Source organism: Eriocheir sinensis, chromosome 65, assembly GCF_024679095.1.
Source record: "Eriocheir sinensis breed Jianghai 21 chromosome 65, ASM2467909v1, whole genome shotgun sequence".
NCBI classification, from domain to species: Eukaryota; Metazoa; Arthropoda; class Malacostraca; order Decapoda; family Varunidae; genus Eriocheir; species Eriocheir sinensis.
In genome coordinates, this window is record NC_066573.1 from 9,231,947 (window position 1) to 9,253,170 (window position 21,224).

At 43.6% G+C, this 21,224-nt stretch overlaps 1 protein-coding gene across 1 annotated transcript in view; it reads left to right on the plus strand.

The window, feature by feature from the left end:
* Positions 1-21,224, plus strand: part of LOC126987604 (head-specific guanylate cyclase-like) — a 376,569-nt gene that overhangs the window by 146,759 nt on the left and 208,586 nt on the right. The window contains exon 4 of the mRNA XM_050844723.1: positions 2,083-2,158. The gene's annotated coding sequence lies outside the window, so the exon portion shown is untranslated. The remainder of the gene's footprint in view (positions 1-2,082; positions 2,159-21,224) is intronic.

The following is a 21,224-nucleotide window of genomic DNA, read 5'->3' on the forward strand; positions in this document are numbered from 1 at the left end:
TTGGACCTTTAATAAACAGCGACGGTGCACTAGTGACTGACAGCCAACACGTTGCAAACCTATTAAATAATTACTTTTCCTCGGTGTTTAATAATAACAGTCCTCCCACCACCACCACCAACACCAGTACTAATGTAAATCCCGAGCATGCATTGTCTAACTTTGAAATAAAACCCGATGAAGTCCTTAAAGCCCTCAAATCACTTAAAACAAATAAAAGTCCTGGACCTGATAAAGTATATCCAACTCTGCTGAAAGAAACAAAGAGCGAAATACTCTCCTCCCTCACAACCGTATTCAATATGTCCTTGCGACAAGGCATTGTCCCTTCAGATTGGAAAAAGGCTAACGTGACACCGATTTTTAAGAAAGGAGACAAAAAGTACCAGGTAATTACAGGCCCATTAGTCTAACTTCGGTTGTAGGTAAGCTACTTGAGGCATAATTAGAGACAAAATTGTGAGTTACCTTGAAAGCCACTCATTAATTGGGGACTCACAACATGGCTTCCGAAACAAAAGATCCTGCCTATCAAATCTATTAACCTTTATAACGACCTCTTCACTGTTTATGACGTAACCAAATCACTGGACGTAGTCTATCTTGATTTCAGAAAGCGTTTGATAAAGTCCCGCATCATAAATTACTTTACAAATTAAAACAAATAGGTATTGACGGTCAGGTAAACCAATGGATCGCGAATTGGTTGAGCAACAGACAACAAAGAGTAGTGATTGACGGATTTAACTCAGAGTGGGCGCCTGTCACTAGTGGCGTCCCTCAGGGCTCGGTTCTTGGCCCAGTGCTCTTCATTATTTACATCAACGACGTGGATGTTGGACTCAATAACCGCATTAGTAAATTTGCAGACGACACAAAGATTGGTAACTCGGTTCTCACTGACGAAGACAGGCAAAGCCTCCAAGAGGATTTGCACAAAGTGTCAGCTTGGTCGGATAGATGGGAGATGCCCTTTAACGTAGACAAGTGCCAGGTCCTTCAAGTTGGAACGAGGAATAAGAAGTTTGATTACGAAATGCGCGGCGTTAAACTCAAAAGCGTTCAATGCGTCAAGGACTTGGGGGTCAAAATCGCGTCAAACCTCAAATTCTCACAGCAATACATCGATGCAGCAAATAAAGCGAACAGAATGTTGGGCTTCATTAAAAGAAACTTTGTATTTAAGAATAAAGATGTAATACTCCCGCTCTACAACAGTTTAGTCAGACCCCACTTGGAATATGCGGTACAGTTTTGGTCTCCCCACCATGCAAAGGATATTGCTAAATTAGAAGGTGTTCAGCGTCGGGCAACGAAAATTATCCCTTCCTTGCGCAACAAATCCTACGAAGAAAGGCTTTCTACCCTTAACATGTTCTCTCTTGAGAAACGTCGCCTCCGAGGAAAACTGATCGAATGTTTTAAAATACTTAATGGTTTCACGAATGTAGACAGATCAACATTGTTTATGATCGATGACACTTTGCGCACGAGGAACAATGGCGTAAAACTCAGATGTAGACAAGTAAATTCAGACTGCACCAAATTTTTCTTCACCAACGTTGTAGTGCGAGAATGGAATAAGCTCCCATCATCAGTGGTCCAGTGTAACACGATTGACTCCTTCAAAAATAAGCTCGACCGTCACTTCCTTCAACTTAATATCAACTAGAGTAGAAATGCAACGTTTTGGAGTCTTCTGATTAATGTAAAATCACTTAGGTTTAAGGACAGACCACCAAGTCTGGACCATGGGGTCTGTGTGGTCTGATTTTCTATGTAAATCTATCCTCTCTCTCTCTCTCTCTCTCTCTCTCTCTCTCTCTCTCTCTCTCTCTCTCTCTCTCTCTCTCTCTCTCTCTCTCTCTCTCTCTCTCTCTCTCTCTCTCTCTCTCTCTCTCTCTCTCTCTCTCTCTCTCTTCTAATCTAAAAACTTAACTTTTTTCCCGAATTACTTCATTATTGTTATTTTTTTTATTAATGTTGTCAGCGTACAATGATCTCTTTGTTTATATTTACCTGTATAACTGACTAACGGTAAAGCAAACACTCACAACAATGATCTGTCTCTCCTTGCCTCAGGTGCGCAGGTAGTGGAAGGCTGGCAGGAGCAAGACACACTTGACGGCCCGCACCTGTGACACCTGGCTCGTCTCAGGTGAGTCAGAATCCTTGCGTTTTGAGTTTTCTTGTGTTTTCTGTGTGTTCTCTTTTTCAAGGTGTTCTTGGCTTCTTGCCTGCTCTGTTTCACATCCTTTCTGTTGTTTCTCCTCTTTCTCTCCTGCCCACTGTCCTACATTTCTTTCCTCACTGCCTTTTATCTAGTCTTCCTGCTTGTTTCCCTCTATTGTAACTTGTTGAAAGAAAACAACAATGATGTCGCACGTGAGCGGTACCATCAGAGCTTAAGAGCTTACTGAACTCTCAGGAGCAGAAGTAAGCGTGGCTGTGAGAAGCTAATAGCACGCGAAGCCAAATCTAACCCGAAAAATGTTTTTTCACATTAATTTTGTACGAACTAAACAGAATGTTAAAAGCAATAGCGATCCCGAGAGGTGAAACGGCCTGCTGACACAAGACAGTAAACACATGGTCGAAGTCCTGAACAAAGGTCGAGACGGTCGAGAATACCGAGTCTGTCCCCAAGAGCCCTACGCCACCGAGGGGAATTACACTCTTGGAAATTCGCATAATTTACGAAGTTGTGCAAATGTACCTAGACAGTTGACACAAGTCAATCGGGCCCTACAACCTATCACCTAGGCTGCTAAAAGAATTCAAGCAGCAAATATATAAGCCATTTATCAGCCTCTATTACCGGTCAATACAACGAAACACAACATGTATAACTCACTGGTGAAACCTCGCCTGGAATACGCATTGCAGTTCTCCTAGTCGAGAGAGTGCAGCGACGTGCTACGAAGACTGTACCATCTTTGAAGACTCGGCCCTATGAAGAACGATTCAAACCGACTCATCATATTCACATAAGAAAGTAGACGCGGTGATTTGACACAGGCCTTCAAATATCCGGACAAGTTCAGAAAAGTCGATTACTCTAATCTTTTTGCAGTCGATACTAATTTGAGAGCTAGAAACAGTGGTCAAACCATTCCAGCTAGGCGATATAGTACAGACATAGACAGGAGTTATGCGTTGAACAGTCATCCGCCGCTGGAATAACCTTCCAGCAGAAATCATTAATGCTAACACGATGAGCTCCTTTAAGAAGTGCACTAATCGTCACTCTCATGCATCCGAAGTGAACTGAAAGTCGCCGTCCGTACGTACAAGTGTTTTAATCTGTTACGCAGGTCACAGAAAGGCTGAAGAATGAATTAACTCACAAAACAGTCACCCCCGAAATAGGCTTTGTGCTGCCTGCTCTCCCTCGGCTTTATGCTTCTCCCTCCTATTCTTCGTGAGCTCTTACCTCCCTCACCCCTCCCTCGCCCTCTCCATCCGCTGTCTCTCCGTCCTTCTTTCTACGTCAGTGCCTCCCTCCCTCCCTCCTTCTCTCCCTGCCTCCCTGCTGCGCGAGAACAAAAGCCAAGGTTGAGACGGATATTTTAGGCGATGGAAGTGAAGGTAAAGGAGGATAATGGAAGGAGACAAAGAGGAGATAGAGACCTTGCGTTAGGGCGGACAGGCTGAACATCACGTAGGCGGAAAACAACAGAGGATAAAAAAATAGTATACACGAACTAGAAAAAAAAAAACTTAGTGTGAGAGAAGCCGTGTGAAGGTAATATGAGACTGAGGAATAGGAGAACATATTAGTGCTGGATAGAAGGTGAAAGAAAAGAGAAAGGAGAAATGAGAGTACTGTGTTGAAAAAATAAATATATAGGAAGGAAAAAAAATGCTAACAGGGCAAGTGAGAGAAATGAGGCGACGTTCAAATTTTGCAAAGTAAGGGAAGAGGAGGAGGAGGAGGAGGAGGAAGAGGAGGAGGAAGAAGAGGAGGGGGTGGTGGTGAAAGAGAAAGAGGTGCAAGAGGAGGAGGAGGAGCAGAAGGAAGAGGAGGAGGAAGAAAAATGAAAAAATGAAGAAGAAGAAGAAGAAGAAGAAGAAGAAGAAACCGAGGAAGACGATGAAGGGGAGGAGCTATATAGTGAAGCATCAGGTACACAAATAGAAGAAGAAGCAGAAGAAGAAGAAGAAGAAGAAGAAGAAGAAGAAGAAGTGGAAGAGGCGGGACGTGTAGGCGCTTGAATTGAAAGTTGGAGAGATATGTGAGGCGCGTGGGAGGAGGAGGAGGAAAGGAGGTGGGAGGAAAGGGGGGAAGGTGAAGGGCTGAAGGTGGAGGAAAGGTATGAAAGTATAGGAACGTAGGTAGACAAGGGAGGGAGGGAGGGAGGGAAGGAGGCAGGCAAGGAGGGAGGGAGGGGAGGAGGGAGGGTCGATGGAAGGATACAAGAAGGACGTTGATGGCAACAAAAAAAAAAACAAGAGTGATGTATAAAAAATATGTAAGCGTGTCGAGGTGAAGGACTTCGTGGGTGTGGAAAAGATATGAAAGAGTGAGGGAGAGGGAGGGAGGAGAGAGAGAGAGAGAGAGAGAGAGAGAGAGAGAGAGAGAGAGAGAGAGTGAGAGAGAGAGAGAGAGAGAGAGAGAGAGAGAGAGAGAGAGAGAGAGAGAGAGAGAGAGAGAGAGAGAGAGAGAGAGAGAGAGAGAGAGAGAGAGAGAGAGAGAGAGAGAGAGAGAGAGTACCGTAGTGAATTGAAGGAGGAGGAGAAAAAGGAGAGGAGGAGGAATAAAAGCAGAGTAGGAGTAAGAGGAGGAGGAGGAGGAAGAGTAAGAGTAAGAGGAGGAAGAGAAGGAGGAGGAGGAGGAGGAGGATGAAAAACAGCGTCTAAAAGCGTCGTTGTTTTAGGAATTTAAGATGTTCCATTAGGATAATATTTTGAGGCTCTCTCCTTCAGAACGCGAGGGTCGGGGCGCGGGGAAGGGGACGACACCAACCCCGGGGACCGTACGTTACCTGTGTGGTCGCTTCCCCTTGGCCTACTTTCCTTCCTCTTCCTCTTCTTCTTCCCCTCCCCATCCCCTCGCTAATGTTGTTGTTGTTGTTGTTGTTGTTGTTGTTTCTTGTTCAGGTTCTTTATTTCTTCTCGTTCTTCTTCTTGTTCATCTTCTTGTTCCTGTTTATCCTCCTTCTTTTTCTTGTTCTTCTTGTTCTCCTTCTTCTTCTTCATATTCTTCTTCTTCTTTATTTATTTTTCTTCTTCGCTTTTCTATCCGTCTCGTGTCCCTTTAAATCTCTCGTCATTTCAATGCATTCATCTTCCTTACCTGTCTTGTTGCTCTTCTCTTTTTCTTCTTTGTGTGGCGGTGTGTTCACATTTATTCCCGCACTCATTTTTCATCCGCCTCCTCCTCCTCTTCCTCCTCCTCTTCCTATCTCTTCAAATCCTTCTTTTATTCTTTATTTTTCCTCTCATGTTTCTTGCCGTCATCTGCCAATACTTCCTGCCCTCATTGTTTGTATTTTTCTTCCTTTCTTTCTTTTCCATTCTTTCGCTATTCGTCTTCATCCTTCTCTTCCAAATCCTTCGTTTATTCTGTATTATTCCTCTTATGTTTCTTTCCATCCTCTGCCAATTCTTCTTCTCCTTGTCTTCTTCGTCTTCCTCCTCCTTCTCCTCCTTCGTGTACTTCTTTTATTAATCCTCTTCTCAAATTTCTTACCATTAAAGGCCGCCACTTCTTGCTCTCCTTGCTCTTCCTCCTCTTCCTCTCTTTGTATCTTGCTCCTATATCCTCCTTCAGACTTACACGTTCTGTGAGCAAACCAATACATAAGGGAATCTCTTATTCTTTATTCCTCCTCTCATATTTCTTACCATCAAAGGCCGCCACTTCTTGCTCTCCTTGCTCTTCCTCCTCTTCCTCTCTTTGTATCTTGCTCCTATATCCTCCTTCAGACTCACACGTTCTGTAAGCAAACCAATACATAAGGGAGTCTAATGATAAATAATTACATAGAAGGTGTTTACTATATATTTACATCCACACCTGTATTCATGTTCCTCTAGGAAGGGAATGAGGACCAGACATATTTTTTCAGTAATTTAAGTGCGCAAAGGAAAAGGAAAACGCTCAAAGGAGGCGCCATGAAAGGAAAGTGAAAGGGAGAGAAAAAAAAGTAAATGGATTTCTTGAATACCTGAACGGAGTGAACGAAGGATGTAATTGAGACGCTCGTTTGTTAGTGTGTGTTTGGTTTATTCCATCTCTCTCTCTCTCTCTCTCTCTCTCTCTCTCTCTCTCTCTCTCTCTCTCTCTCTCTCTCTCTCTCTCTCTCTCTCTCTCTCAAGCAGGAAGTAGGTCAAGGCCTTCTGTTCCCTCGTTCCCATAATTCTAAGTCCTAAGTTTTACGTAATCAAGTTAACCCGAGGAAACACACTCATGCCTCCCGGTGCCCCTCAACACACTCCCTTACAGACCCGCTCCACTCCCACTCCCCGACTGGCGCGCATTGTCTCGGCGTTTCTTATTTACTTTGGTCCATTTCCGTCGTTTTTCTAACCTGAAAGCACATTCTCATAACTCCTCTCTCCTTACGGCACGTTTTCCAAGACCACGCTCCCCACACCACCATCAGTACGACCCCCTTAAGAGCTACATCTAACCTCGCTCACTCTCTCCCCGCCACCCGTTCTCCCTCCCACCGAACCTGCCTGAAGATGAAGCGGGTAAACAAGGAGGGAAGAAGAGGCGACCGAGTGCTTGTAGGAGGCAAACACTGCTTTAATGGAGGAATAACTGGGGCTGGCGTGCGGAAAGGGCGAAGCGAATGCCGGCGAGAGGGTTGAAAGTAAACAGCGGAGAGGGTCAAGAGTGCAATCAAATTATACTCGACCTCGGATTTCAAGAAAGGGGGAAGAGATTGAGGAGGGGGAGGAGGAGGAGAAGGAGGAAGATAAAGTTTTGGAAGGGGAAGAGGAGTAAGAGGATTAGGAGTGGGAGCGCTGTAGGAGAATAGGAGGAGGAGGAGGAGAGGGTGGAGTAAATTAGAGGAAGAGTAGAGACGGGAGAGGTCAGGTAAATGCTCTCGTCCTCTGCTGTTTGTTTTGTCTCTTAAGTGAACTGTTTGCCGGATTATTGTCACATGAATTCCAGGAAAGGTTATCGGTGTCCTCTGTTCTTTTTTTGTTTGAATTCCATCTCGGCAATATTCTTTTATTTGTAAGAGTTGGTAATTTCATCTCGGCAATTTTGTATTTTTTGTTTTAATTCCATCTCGGCAATATTCCTTTATTTGTAAGAGTTGGTAATTTCATCTGTATTTTTGTTTTAATTCCATCTCGGCAATATTCCTTTATTTGTAAGAGTTGGTAATTTCATCTCGGCAATTTTGTATTTTTTGTTTTAATTCCATCTCGGCAATATTCCTTTATTTGTAAGAGTTGGTAATTTCATCTCGGCAATTTTGTATTTTTTGTTTTAATTCCATCTCGGCAATATTCCTTTATTTGTAAGAGTTGGTAATTTCATCTCGGCAATTTTGTATTTTTTGTTTTAATTCCATCTCGGCAATTTTCTTATATTTCTAAGGGTTGGAATTATATAAGTACACATATATATTGTCTTTTGCCCGCTTTTTCGTGTTGTATTAGTTGTTTTATGCATTGTCATAATATATTAGTTTTGTGTGTTTTGCCCGCGCTCTTCGTATGTTCGTGATGATTCGCCATCAGTGTGTGTGTGTGACTACTTCATCTCTAATGGAAATATCAAACAGTGTTATTACTTTTTTACATATCTATAAGCTTCGATTCATGGTGGTATTTTTTTTAAAGTACAAAGCTTCGGTATTGTTTTTTGAGCAACGAATTAAGGAAAATAATAAAACCTTGACGCGATGTGTTTCCAGTGATTGCGTCGTGGGGTCTGGAGGGCAACCCAGCGTAATGAAGGAGCAAGGCCAGTCACTGCAGATGGAATTGCTGTTTGTTAACTAATTGATATAATTACCCAAATTTAAAATGAAACTCACCGCCAACACATTTCTATATAAAAAAAAGATAATGAGGCCGCCGGATTTGTTCCACTACAATCAGAGCAATTATGTTTATTTACCTAACTATTTTTAACCCTGGGACGTAAGTAATTATCTTCAAACAAGACTCATTAATTTTAGAGCATTTTTTTAATGAATGAAAGCTCCATTTTTTTTTTTGCGTAAGTCATTAGCCACCGAGTATTTGTTTAATCCAGCAGGTCCTTCGCTTTTTTTCTGAATAGGATTGTTTTCTCTGGCATGCCCCGCGCACAACGCTCTTTTCTTACAACCTAATCAAACTTTCAATATTTTTTCAAGCATGGCTCATTATTTTTGGGAATATTCTTCAAGGCAAAGTTTTATTTCTTTTTCTTAACCAAGTTTCGTACACTTGCATTTTCACCATTATCCAATCACGGATCATAAATTTCTTACAGAAAAAAAATCACTTTTAGCTGTGGCTCATTAAACTGGACATGCTTATTTAGTCATGGAAATCTACCTCCCTAGTCATGCCATGTATACTAATTTCCCCATTAATTCTTTAACCTTACTGCTACAAACATCAAATTCTGCAGCATTTTATTTCTGTATTGGACAAACTTCCATTTATATGTTCAACCATTATACATAATTACAGGTATATACATAATCATATATGTGTATACCTGCAATTATGAAAATCACAAGGACAGGTGCCGCCTCGATCCCGCCCCCCAGACACACACACACACAGGCGACGCGTCTCCCCGCGTCCGCCTCACACCTGCGGCTCATTCCACGAGGGACAAATATTTACAGCGAAGAGCCAAGACGCCGCCCGTTAATTAGAACTATGAATAATTACCTGAACGGCCGCGGAAAAGTGTAAAAAGATGCGAGGAGGAAGAGGAGGAGGGGAGGAGGAGGAATAGAAGGAGGAGGAGGAGGAGGAGGAGGGGGAAAGGAAAAGGAATACAAAGGAAAAGGAAACAGCAACAGACCTCTTGGTCCTAACTAAGAGGAGGAGGAGGAGGAGGAGGAGGAAGAAGTGGAGGAATATGAGGAACATAAGAAGAACATAAGAACTTACGTCTGCAAGAGGCCGGTGGACCTGTACAAGGCAGCTCCTTTGAACCTAAGCTCCCGTGAATCTAACCCTACCTAATATCACTGTCCATGAATTTATCTAATCTATTTTTGAATGTGACAATTGTATTGGCACTCATCACATGACTGCTCAGCCTGTTCCACTCATCTACCACTGTTATATAGACTGTTATATCTAGGACTTGAGTTGATTTGGAGCTCAAAGAACTTAGGGTGATTGACGTTACTGAGCTTGTTGAAGTACTTGAAAACCTGAATCAAATCTTGTAAACGTCTCTTTTCCAGCGTAAAAAGATTGAGTCGCTTGAGTCGTTCTTCACGTGGCTGAGCCCTTGAATGTGGAATAATTTTCACAGCGCTTCGCTGAACTCCCTGAACTTTCAACTCTTTCTTGTGATTAGGGGACTAGAACTGCACTGCATATTCAAGGCGAGGTCCCATCATCTAGTTATATAAAGATAACATTACTCCAAGCGTCTTGCACTTGAATTCCTTGCTATGAACACGACCATATTATTGGAGGAGGGAAATACGGAAGCATGGACGAGCAGAACGTCTATTGGCTCATTGCGAGGCTGCCTGCTTTCAGTGATTTAATCAGTCGGTCAGCCCCAGGAGTGACCTGCGGAAAGACTAAAGCACTACTGTACCTACTCAGGAATACGTTTTGTTCACTCCCGACGCAGCAAAGCGACGGTCAGTGCGATAATTTAAAGGAGTTGATTGTTTCCACACTAACCACTCCTGCAGGAAGGCTGTTCCAGTTGCGGACGCCTCTGTTCGAGAAATAACTCATACCGACATCTTTATTGCATCGCTGCGCTTGAATTGTTTTTCCGTTGTTTCTTATTATCGGGGAGGAAATTAGAGGAAGAGGTAAAGGATGAGGAAAAGGAAAAGGAAAAGGAAGAGGAGGAGGAGGGGGGGGGAAGAGGAAGAGGATAATGATGATGATGATGATGATGATGATGATGAGGAGGAGGAGGAGGAGGAGGATAAGAAAAAAAGAAAATCAGGACGAATCGAGCTTCTAAAAATGTTGGAGAGGAGAATTCGAGAGAGAGAGAAATTGGAAGAGAGAGAGAGAGAGAGAGAGAGAGAGAGAGAGAGAGAGAGAGAGAGAGAGCGCAGGTGGAGGAGAAGGAAAGAGAAAACGTGATCATGCTAAGATTACGAGAGACGGGAGGTTTGATAGAATGCCAAATGAAAGAAAGGAGGAGGAGGAGGAGGAGGAGGAGGAGGAAGGATGTGCTGAAAAAATATGCCAAAGAAGAGAGACTGAACGAATGAGCGCACGGAAAAAAAAAAGTCTGAATGAGCGCGCGGTATGAATGAGGGGGCGGTGAATGCTTGAATGAAATGAATGAAGGCGGGACGAGTAGACTGCTCACAATGACAAGTGTGTATGTGTGTGTGTGTGTGTGTGTGTGTGTGTGTGTGTGTGGCCGAGGAGGAGTTTGGGGGGGAGGTGGGACGATCAGGGAGCCGAGGAGGAGTTTGGGGGAGAGGTGGAACGATTGGGGGCCATCACTCAGCCCATTCTTGTTTGGTGGAGGTGATGGATGCCATAACAGCGGGGATCAGAGGTAGAAATAGGCGTGAGTTATTGTTTGCTGATGACAAAGTGGTCGTTACAGAGACACAGATGGAGCTGCCAACAAGGGTGATGTATTGGCGGGAGGCTTTCCAAATGGGAGGATTGAAAGCAAATGCAAAGAGATAAGAGGAGTGAGATAGAAGCAAGATAAGGACGGATGTATAAACGAGGAACGGACGCAAGGAATAAAAGGCGTGATAGATATAAACCTTGATTCAGCACTGGATAAGTAATGGAAAAGTGAGTTAGAAGTTGATGAGTGCATTAAGGCAGATGGAGAAAGTGGAGAGCTTTTTGAGTGGTCCGTGTTCAGAAAAAAAGGTAAAGGATGAACGGGAAGATAAAAGAAAAGAACTAATGGGGCCAGTAATGAAGTACTTAGCAGAGAAATGGGCGGCAAAGAGGATAGATGAAAGGAAGCTGGAAAGAGGAGAGATGAGAATGTTGATGAGGAGGAAGGCATAGCGCACAGAGTAATGCTGAATCCAGGCAGAGAGCATGAGTGGAGAGCATTACGGAGCTGATAAGGGAGTCAAGGCTGAGATGGTTTGGTCATGTGGTGAGAAATGAAGATGAGGAGCCTTTACAGAGTCTTTAGAACACCTGCTGAAGGAAGGAGATAGAGGACACAAGGAGGAAGGTGGAGGGGTTAGTGGGGAGAATGGGAGCAAGAGAGAAAGCATCGATGAAAATGAATATCTAAAATTTCGCAAATGGCGTCCACCACTGACTCGAGGGAGACGACGAAAGACGAAGTAGAAATCCATATTCATGCTGATATTATTTTACAACTTTTATATTATAGATGGAAGCGTAATTGTGAATATAAAAGCCCTTAAACAGAACTATAGGTTGGTATCATAAGACACTATCGCTTCTCACATTAACAATTTCTAAAGGTCAAAGAGGGGGTCAGCCGAGTTCTAATGAGTGTTTCCTTAGGTTCATGGTACAGAAGAAGGGTCAAACTAACACCAGGGTCATACAACTACTCCTGGAAATGCCCACAACTCCTACGAAAGCCTTGTCAAATGTGTGTTCTTGGGCGGCGAAATGTCTTATAATATAGTGTCGCATTTGAGATCTCGCGTGATATGCTAGACTGCCAGACCAGCTGTTCATTCTTCCATCTGGTCTTCACAAGTGCAACGGTTCCGTCTGAGCAAACATTACGCGCTGTGGCACTCCGCCGTCACAAGGCCCGCAGTGTGGCATGGCTGAGTGGGCGCCCTGACTGGCCAAGTGATTCTGGCCGGCACACGGAGGGTGGCGGCGTGTATTGTGCGGGCAGCTTCAACGCCGAACCTTGGAGGCCGCGCTGGAAATAGATCATGGACCGTGTGTTGCTCTGAGCCAGACTCGCCAATAACCGCATGCTCTTAATACTTTGTCTCTGAGTACGCGGCTGACTTGTTCAATACACGTGGGTAGGTGTTTCTCTATTAAGTGTCCGTGTGTTTGATCTCCATTGCCACACTGTTAAACTCATCCCTTAACCCTGTCCGATCCGACCTTTTCAAATTTTCACGCTCGTACTCATTTATCTGAACAACGATATCGCTCATGAACACTAAGTACTGGTAGCGAATCAATGGTGTAAAACAATAATGAATAATGAGTGAAAGGAAGCTAGTGGAAAGTTAAAAAAATAAAGGGTATCGTTTTGATCGAAGTGTCTGAGGGGAGGCCAGATTTGCCCCGCTCGGATCGGCTAGGGCTAAGCTTGTATTCTTAAACGCCTCGGAGCCTCAGTGTTCGTGGAAGTTGCTGGACCTTTCATGGACTGTCTTGTGATCCTAGTGATGGTTTTACCCGACTACTTTTTTTTTTTACAGCAAAGGAGACGGCTCAAGGGCAACAAAAACAGTGCAGCGACAAAAAAAACCGCTATTCACCGTTCCCATAATAGACAAAAGTAAAGAGTGACCAAACGAGAGGTTAATTTCGGGTGGAGAGGCGTCTGGATACTTCGCCTTGAACACCCGGTAAATCTCCTCTGTGGCCTTGGGGAATGATCGTAATGGGAGTTCGAGGCGTTGAACAATATGGACCTTAGTGTCGGCTTTGTAAATGTGTGCCCTTGGAGTTACCCCGCCCCGCCCCGCCCCGCCCTAACACAACATTCTCGCGTAAATGTTGACACGAATAAACGATCACAGCCGAAAGAAAACGTCTGGCGGGATGATCTTAACCCCATTTGTTGTAGTCGCTGTTTTGCAAGGTTTCTGTATATATTTTTCTGATTGCACTTCGTCCTTTCTTCTCGGTTATTTTTCCTCCTGTTATATTTTTTTCCTGTTCTCGTTACCGCCTGGATTTGAGTCTCCATTCACTTCACTATTATCAAACGGCTTACGTACCCAAGGAAGATCCACTTTTTTGTCATTAATTAAGAACCGTGCTTCCGTGCAGACCCCTTATCTCGCTTTCCTCCTTTCATCCTTCCCTCTTTCCTCTTTCTCTTCCCTCCGTCTTCTCTTTTCCCCGTTTTCCTTTCTCCTTTTCATCCTTCCCTCCCGGAGAAATGATTGGGTTATAAGAGTGGTGGAGATAAAAAGGGTAACATTATCCGACAGTACGAGACGTTTATTTTCCATTAAGGACGATCTCTGATGTTTGCCGGCGCGGTTAGTAGCTGAAAGGAAGGATTGAAAAAGGAAGAAGTCTCACATTATTATTTGGTGTGTTAATTTCTTCCTTCGTTGTATATATATATATTTTTTTGACGGCATAATTAAAAAAATACAGCCATGTTTAAAAATGAGGAAATAAAGTCTATGATAAAAATTTTCACATACATTTTTTGCATCCTCACATTTCATTCTTATCTTTTTTCAACCTTTCACTTTTTACGGAAGCCTCCTTACGCGGGCGAGGCTCGGGCGGCGGCGTACAAAGAACGCAGCACTTTCCTAGCCAACCACGCTCCAAAAAAAGACGCTAAACTTTTTCTATATTGCTATTTTCGTCTGGGGAGGGACGCGTGTCTTTCCGTCCTTCCTCGCTGACCTCAATCCATTTCTCTTTTCCTTCCTTTCCACTCCTCTGTATCTTCTTTTTCTCCTCCATTCTCGTTTCTCCTTCCTTTCCATTCTCCATCCTTTTCTCTTTTCCTTCCTTTCCACTCCTCTGTATCTTCTTTTTCCCCTCCATTCTCGTTTCTCCTTCCTTTCCATTCTCCATCCTTTCCCATTTTCCCTCGTTCTTGCATCTTTGTTTCTCCCTGTTCTCCTCGCCTCCTTCGCTTCCTTTCCTCTCCTTCCTTCCATCCACCCTTCTTAGCTCTCTTCATTTCCCTCATACTGTCTTTTATCTCTTCCCTCTTCCCTCTTTTCCTTCAGTCTCCCTTTCCTGATCTTTTCCCTCCCTGCTACGCCGTGGGGGTGAAAACAATGGCCACGTTTGGGAAGGAAAAATAGTTCAAGCTTTTTTTTTTATTTAGTGTCCGATATTTCTTCTGCATTTTTCATTTCTATTGTTTTTGTTTTTGTATTTATGTATTTGCTATATTTTTAGTTTAAATTTTCTTCTGTATTTTTTTTGTATGTTCGTTTTTTGTTTTTTTGGGGGTATTTTCTTTTTTTTGTTGATTTTTGTGTTTTGTTATTTTTTTATTTTTTTTATTTTGTATTTGTAGTTTTGTATGTGGGAGTTTTCTTTTGTTTTGATTTTGTATTTCTTTCGTGTTTTCCTTTTTCTATATTTCTATTCGATCTTTTTTGTAGTTTGTGTTTGAATTTTTTTATAGGTATTGTTTTTTGTATCTTTTCTATTTCTTTTCTATTTACACTATTTGTAAATTTTTTGTATAGCTTTTGTATTTTCTTTTATATTTCTTTAGTATTTTTTGTATCTGGTGTATCTGGTGTTTTCTTTTTTAATTCTTTTGTATTGTTTTGTATTCTCATTTTCCGCACTTTTTTTTTCATAGATGACGCAAGAAATATACCCACGTTCAAAGTGAGGAAACACGCCAACAAGTCTATCATTCAACATTCCTCACACATATTTTTCCATCCGAATTTTTATTTATCATTTTCATCCACCCTACACATGCCTTCCTCCCTCCGTCCCTCCCTCACTGCACCGCGGCCCACCTACACACACACACACACGCTGGCGGGGACGACGAGGTGGTGGTGGTGGTGGTGGCGGCGCAGTGTTTTAAAGTGTAACCGACCAGGCGAGGCAAAAAGCTCATTACTGCATTATATAACCGGACGTAAAGCTTTAGTATCGCTCGTTCCGTCCTCAGTGGAGATGGCGAGTGTGTCTTCTTGTTCTTGTCCCCTACCGCTGGCTTCTTCCTCCTCCTTCTTTGTCTGTCTCTTCTTCGGCTGCTCTTTGTTGTCTCGCTTCGTTCGGGGTAAGGCGGAAGCGAGTGACGGAATCTCGTGATAGTTTGGGTCGACACGTCTTTGAAAAGTCTTAGGCAATAAAATGAAGTGGGATTGAATAAGGAAACATATACACCCACATGAATTTTATATATATACAAGCATGAAGAGAGAGAGAGAGAGAGAGAGAGAGAGAGAGAGAGAGAGAGAGAGAGAGAGAGAGAGAGAAGCACATATCGTTTTCTTTTTACAATGTCGTTTTTTTCCTTTATTTTCCTCTCCCTTCCTCCTACAAAATTCTAGTACCTCCGTAAATTTCTTTCTTGCACTCAAGGCATCCATAACAACCTTCACTCCCCCTCTTCCTCATTTCCTTCCTCCTCCTTCCCTCCTCCCCTTTTTTTACCTGTTTTTTCCCCTTTCCTTCTTACCTTCATCCTCTCCATTCCTCGCTTCTCCGTTTCCTCTTTATTTTTTTTTCTACTCTTCTTCTACCTAGTCTTTCCTCCCTCCTGGCTTCCTCTCCTATCTTTGCTTCATTTCCTCCTTCCTTTTGTTTTATCTTGGTTTATTCTCTCCTTCTGTTCTCCTTCTTTTCTTTCGTTTTCTCTTTTACTGTTTTCTATACAATATTCTCCTTAATTTTTGCTCTTTTTTCTCATCTTTCTTGATTTCCCTCCATCCTTTCCTCCATTTCCTACTTTCCTTGTCTTTTCCCCTTTCATCCTTTCATTTTTCCTTCCTTCCCACTTTCCTTCCTTCCTCTTATTCTCTATTCTTTCCCCCATGCTGTCTCGCCCCTTCTGTCTCCCTTCTTTTCCTCCCTTCTTCCTTTCTCCATTCCTCCCTTCTTTGTTTTCTCGTTCCATTTTCTATTTTCCTTCCTTTTCCGGCTCCATCCTTCCATCATTGTGTCTATCCTTCCCACTCTCCTTTTGTCCTTCACTCCTCGGTTTTGTCCTTTCTCCGTAATTCCTTCATCTTTCCCTATTCCCTTCCTTTCCTACTCTCCTCCCACCCTCCTCTACCCTTTTCCTTTCCCTCATACTGTCTTTCATCTCCTCCGTCTTCCTTCTTTTCCTTCTTTCTTCCTTTGCATCTCCATAGCGACAGATGCTGGGGGAAGAGAAGCAGCCTCCCTCCAGTTCTCCTTTACCGCTGCACAGCTATGAATAATTTTTACTGAGAGGCAGCTGTTTGTGGGAGGGAGGGAGGGGGGAGGGAGAGAGGCAGGGAGGTTATGAGGTCGAGGGAGAGAAAGCAAGGTGAGAGAGAATGAGGAAGTGCGTGGGTTGAAGGTCAGAGCTTGTGGGGAGTGGGGGTGTTGGAGGGGGTCGGTTGGTGTGTGTGTGTGTGTGTGTGTGTGTGTGTGTGTGTAAAGCACTATTTCTCTACGTACTTCCTTGCTCATTTCCTCCTCCTCCTCCTCCTCCTCCTCCTCCTCCTCCTCTCTCTCTCTCTCTCTCTCTCTCTCTCTCTCTCTCTCTCTCTCTCTCTCTCTCTCTCTCTCTCTCTCTCTCTCTCTCTCTCTCTCTCTCTCTCTCTCTCTCTCTCTCTCTCTCTCTCTCTCATCCCTTACCCTCATGACAACACTAATCATCATAAATACAATAAGAGAGAGGAAAAATAAAAACTGGAAAAACTAGAATGAAAAAAATGAGCATCTGAGAAAGAGAAAAGTGTGTGTGACTTGCGATCAGGAAGGAAGGATGAGAAGGAAGAAGAAAGAAGGTTAGGGAGGCAGCAAGGTGAGGAAAGAAGAGGATAGGGATGGGGAGGGGACGACAAGGGAGGAAGACAGACAGGGAGCAGAGGGGTACGACGAAGAAGAAAAAGCTGCGTATAGGAATGTTCCCAAGACAGTATTCAATATGGAGACCCTCTGGAGGACGGACGGTATGTGGGGAAGAGCGTTGTCCTGGGATATGTATGAACAAAGGGAGGCCAAAGGAACAGCGGAATAGGGTAGGTTAGGGTAGGAATGTCAGTCTCTATATAACTAAATTGCCCTTTGAAGTCTCCAGAGGGGCTGACATTCATGTTCTATACTAATAATGATAATAATGATAATGGTATTGCATATGGAGAGGCAGGAGGCAGTGGGACTAAGTGAAGGGCTAAGAATTGATAGTCCAGGGTATCAGAAGATTAGACTGACTGGCTGATTGGGTGACTGGCTGACTGACTGGGTGACTTACTGACCGGGTGGGTAGCTGGTTGAATTGTTGTCTATTTTGGGTTGCTGGGTGACTTTCTGGCTGTCTGGTTGGCTGGATGACTAACTGTGTAGGTGGTAACTGTATGGTTGGGTGTCCGGCTGGGTGGTTAGGTAGCTGACTGTATGGGTGACTAACTGGGTGGTTGACTAGATGGCTGGCTGGTTGGTTGGCTTGGTGGGTGACTGTTGACTGAGGTGAGGCTGGCTGGATGAATTAGGAACTGGCTGGCTGACTGACTAGGTGACTGGCTGGCTGGCTGGATGACTTAGTGAATGGCTGAGCGGGTCCATGTGCGGCTAGCTGGCTTCCCTCAGTCTCCTCGTCCCTCGCCCCTTATTGGAATTCCTAGGCCCTGCAGGAGATGCCTTCCTCTTGGGCGCCTAATTCATTTCGCCAATCACGTGCCTCCGACGCACACACGGCCAGCAATACTGTGCCGCTCCCTTGCCGAGGAGGAGGAAGACGAGAAGGAGAAGGAGGAGGAGGAGGAGGAGGAGGAGGTGGAGGTGGGGGTGGAGGAGGACAAAAGTCTCAATATATACAAAGTCTCATGTGTGTGTGTGTGTGTGTGTGTGTGTGTGTGTGTGTGTGTGTGTGTGTGTGTGTGTGTGTGTGTGTGTGTGTCCATTTCAGTCTCTTTTGCTACCTCTTTTTTCTATATATAATGATTTACCTCTCTCTCTCTCTCTCTCTCTCTCTCTCTCTCTCTCTCTCTCTCTCTCTCTCTCTCTCTCTCTCTCTCTCAACACGTGTAACCATTTTCTTCCTTCCACAAATATATGTTCTCTTTCCTTCTCTTTCTCTTATCTCCAGTCACTCTCACTTTTCTCCCTCCTTATCTTCTCCTCCGTCTTCTTCAGATAATTTTAGCGCCTTCCTTCCTTACCCTTGCCGGCCGACTCTCTTATCAGTTTACTTCACACGTTTGCACACATTTTTGGATACTTTCTCTTTTCCCCCTCGCTCCTTCCCGCCACCACCACAATCACACCCCGTCCCCTCCCTTAATGCCGCCACCTCGACCACCATCTACCATAATATTGCTTGGATTATTATTTTTTCGCATGTTTTTGCGTCGTAAGGACAAATAAAGCTACTTGAACCGCTAATAATAATGTTCATAATGATGCTACTACTACTACTACTACTACTACTACTACTACTACTACTACTACTGATAAAGAAATACAATAATGATAACAGTAATAATAAATCGCAAATCCACTCGCACATATAATTTCTCGGTCCGGTGCGAGGCAAGTTTAAAGGGCCAGCGATATATCCTGCCCCGCGAAGTGCCTTACCTGTATTTCCTCCCTCTACCTGTATATCCTCCCTCTACCTGTATTTCCTCCCTTTCCCCGTGTTTCCCCCTTTACCTGTATTTCCCGACCTTACATGTATTTTTTAATCTTACCTGTAATTACCCGCCTGACCTGTATATCCTTACCTGTATATCCTCCCTTCACCTGTATTTTCCCCTTTACCTGTATTTCCCGACTTTGCCTGTATATCCCAATCTTACCTGTAATTACCCGCCTGACCTGTATATCCTTACCTGTATATCCTCCCTTCACCTGTATTTCCTCCCTTTCCCTGTATTTTCCCCTTTACCTGTATCTCCCTATCTTGCATGTATATCCTAATCTTACCTCTAATTACCCGCCTGACGTGTATATCCTCCCGTCACCTGTATTTTCTCGCACCTGTAATTACTCGGTTTACCTGTATTTCCCTCCCCTCTGCTCTCCTCTACCACACGTTTTGTCTTTCAGGTGTTATCTTCTCCCTCGTGTCTCTGGATATCTGTTTTTCTATGTCGTTACTTTCCCCATGTCTCTCCTTCTTTTATCATTTCATCTTGTGTGTTTTGGTTTATGTTCTTCGTCGATAATGCTGAAGTTCCTCTTGCTGCATGTTCTGACTTACTTTTATTCATTCCTACCTCGTTTTCTTTTCACTTTTCCCTCGTTTTTGTTTATTCAATGTCTCCCCCAGTGTCTATCTCCTCATCCCATGACATATAACTCACACAATTGCATTTTGATACTTCCTCATCCGCTTTTGGGGGGTAAGTTTATTCAATCACATTTTTAAAAACGAATTAATCCTCTATTGAATCTCCTCCACCTTTTGCGACTTCATGGCTTTCTCTTTTCTCGAGGCCTTTCATCTCAACAGGCCGAGTTTACAAACACAACCCGATTCAGTGATGCTTTCCGTCCCGCCCAGAGATAAACGCAAGAGCTCTCGTAACAATCACAGGACGCATGGCTTACACTATTTGATTCTCCTCACCTTCATTTAGACCAGCAGAGTAAACAGTGGACAGACGCTACCCTTCTCCACGTGGATAAACGCGGGAGTTCTCATAATAAACAAAGAACACCCGGCTCGTGTCATCCCCATAATCTTGAGGGGAGGGAGGAGATGGAAGAAGAGGCAGACGAGGCAAGGGAAGAGGATGAGAAGGAGGGGAAGATGATGTTATAGAATGCAAATGTGGAGGAAGATGAGGTAATGAAATAGAGGAAGGGCTAAAATTGTAGGAGATGAGTGATAGAGGTAAGAAGCAGACCAGACGGAATGAAAGAGGGATAGGAAGATGATGGTATAAAGTGGAGGAAAAATAAAGAGTGTAGGAGGAGGAGGAGGAGATGGGAGTGGATATGAAGTGGAGGAAGAATAAAGAATGTAGATGGAGGAGGATATGGGTCGTAAGAAGAATACCAGAAACAGGGAAAAATATAATAAAAGAGAAACAGAAGAGAATTGAAGATCAGTAAGCCTTCTCCCTCAAGCCAAGTCAAGCGGGCGGGCGGTGAGTATAATATATTCCTGCCCTGATGAGCGGCCGAGAGGAGCTAATGCAGTTTGTAAGGATGAATTAAGTTCCTCGAGGGTGAAGAGTGAAGCATAACTTTGATCCGGACTGATGGGGTTTTAAGATCGCTCATTCGCCCTGCACACACACACGCTCAAGTTTGAACAGCGAAACCGGAATTGCAAATGGGGAAGGTAGACCCAAACTTATGATAGCGGTATACAAAACGCAAACTGAGGACCAACATTGAAAACAAGTAAGTAGTAGAACATCCACAGCAATTAAGAGTAGAGTAGTAGTAAGTTAGGTAGTTAATGATGAGAGCATACACAGGAAAGTAGATAACCAGTGCTAAAAGTAACATGAAATTAGCGTAGAGTAGTTAGAAGGTTAATGACAAAAGTATACGAAAAACAAAGCGGAGAACCATAGCGACGAAAATAACGACTGATATATATAAACACAACGCAGCGTGGAGAACCAGCAGCAAAAATAGGTGACATTCCTGCAGGATTTAAGAGAGCAAAAATGTGTTAGAGTTATGTGAGTGAGGGAGGAAGGAGAGGAGGTCGAGGGAAGAGAAGAAGAAAAGGAAGAGAAGTATGTATATTGGAGGAGGCAGAGGAATGAATGGCAAAAGAGGAGGAGGAGGAGGAGGAGGAGGAAAAAGTGTGATGACGTTGGGCAAAACAGTGTTGAATGCATAAGAGAGAGAGAGAGAGAGAGAGAGAGAGAGAGAGAGAGAGAGAGAGAGAGAGAGAGAGAGAGAGAGAGAGAGAGAGAGAGAGAGAGAGAGAGAGAGAGAGAGAGAGAGAGAGAGAGAGAGAGAGTTTTTACAGTAAACACACTTCATGGAACCGTTTATAGCTGTTGTGAGAGACGAGGATGACTTTTCTGAGGACGAGAAGGTTACAAACTACGGACTTGATAAAAATAAAAATAAAAACATAACCGCGGAGAAAGAGGAGAAGGAGGAGGAGGAGGAGGAGGAGGAGGAGGAGGAGATAAGTATTTAGAGGACAAGGGAAAAGAGGTAAGAAGAGAAAGAGAAGGGGAGATAAGAAGGAGAAGAAGGAGATAATGTTTTGAGACACTAAAAGAAGACCAAGATAAAATAGTGGAAATATATAAGAGGAGAAAGGAGATACG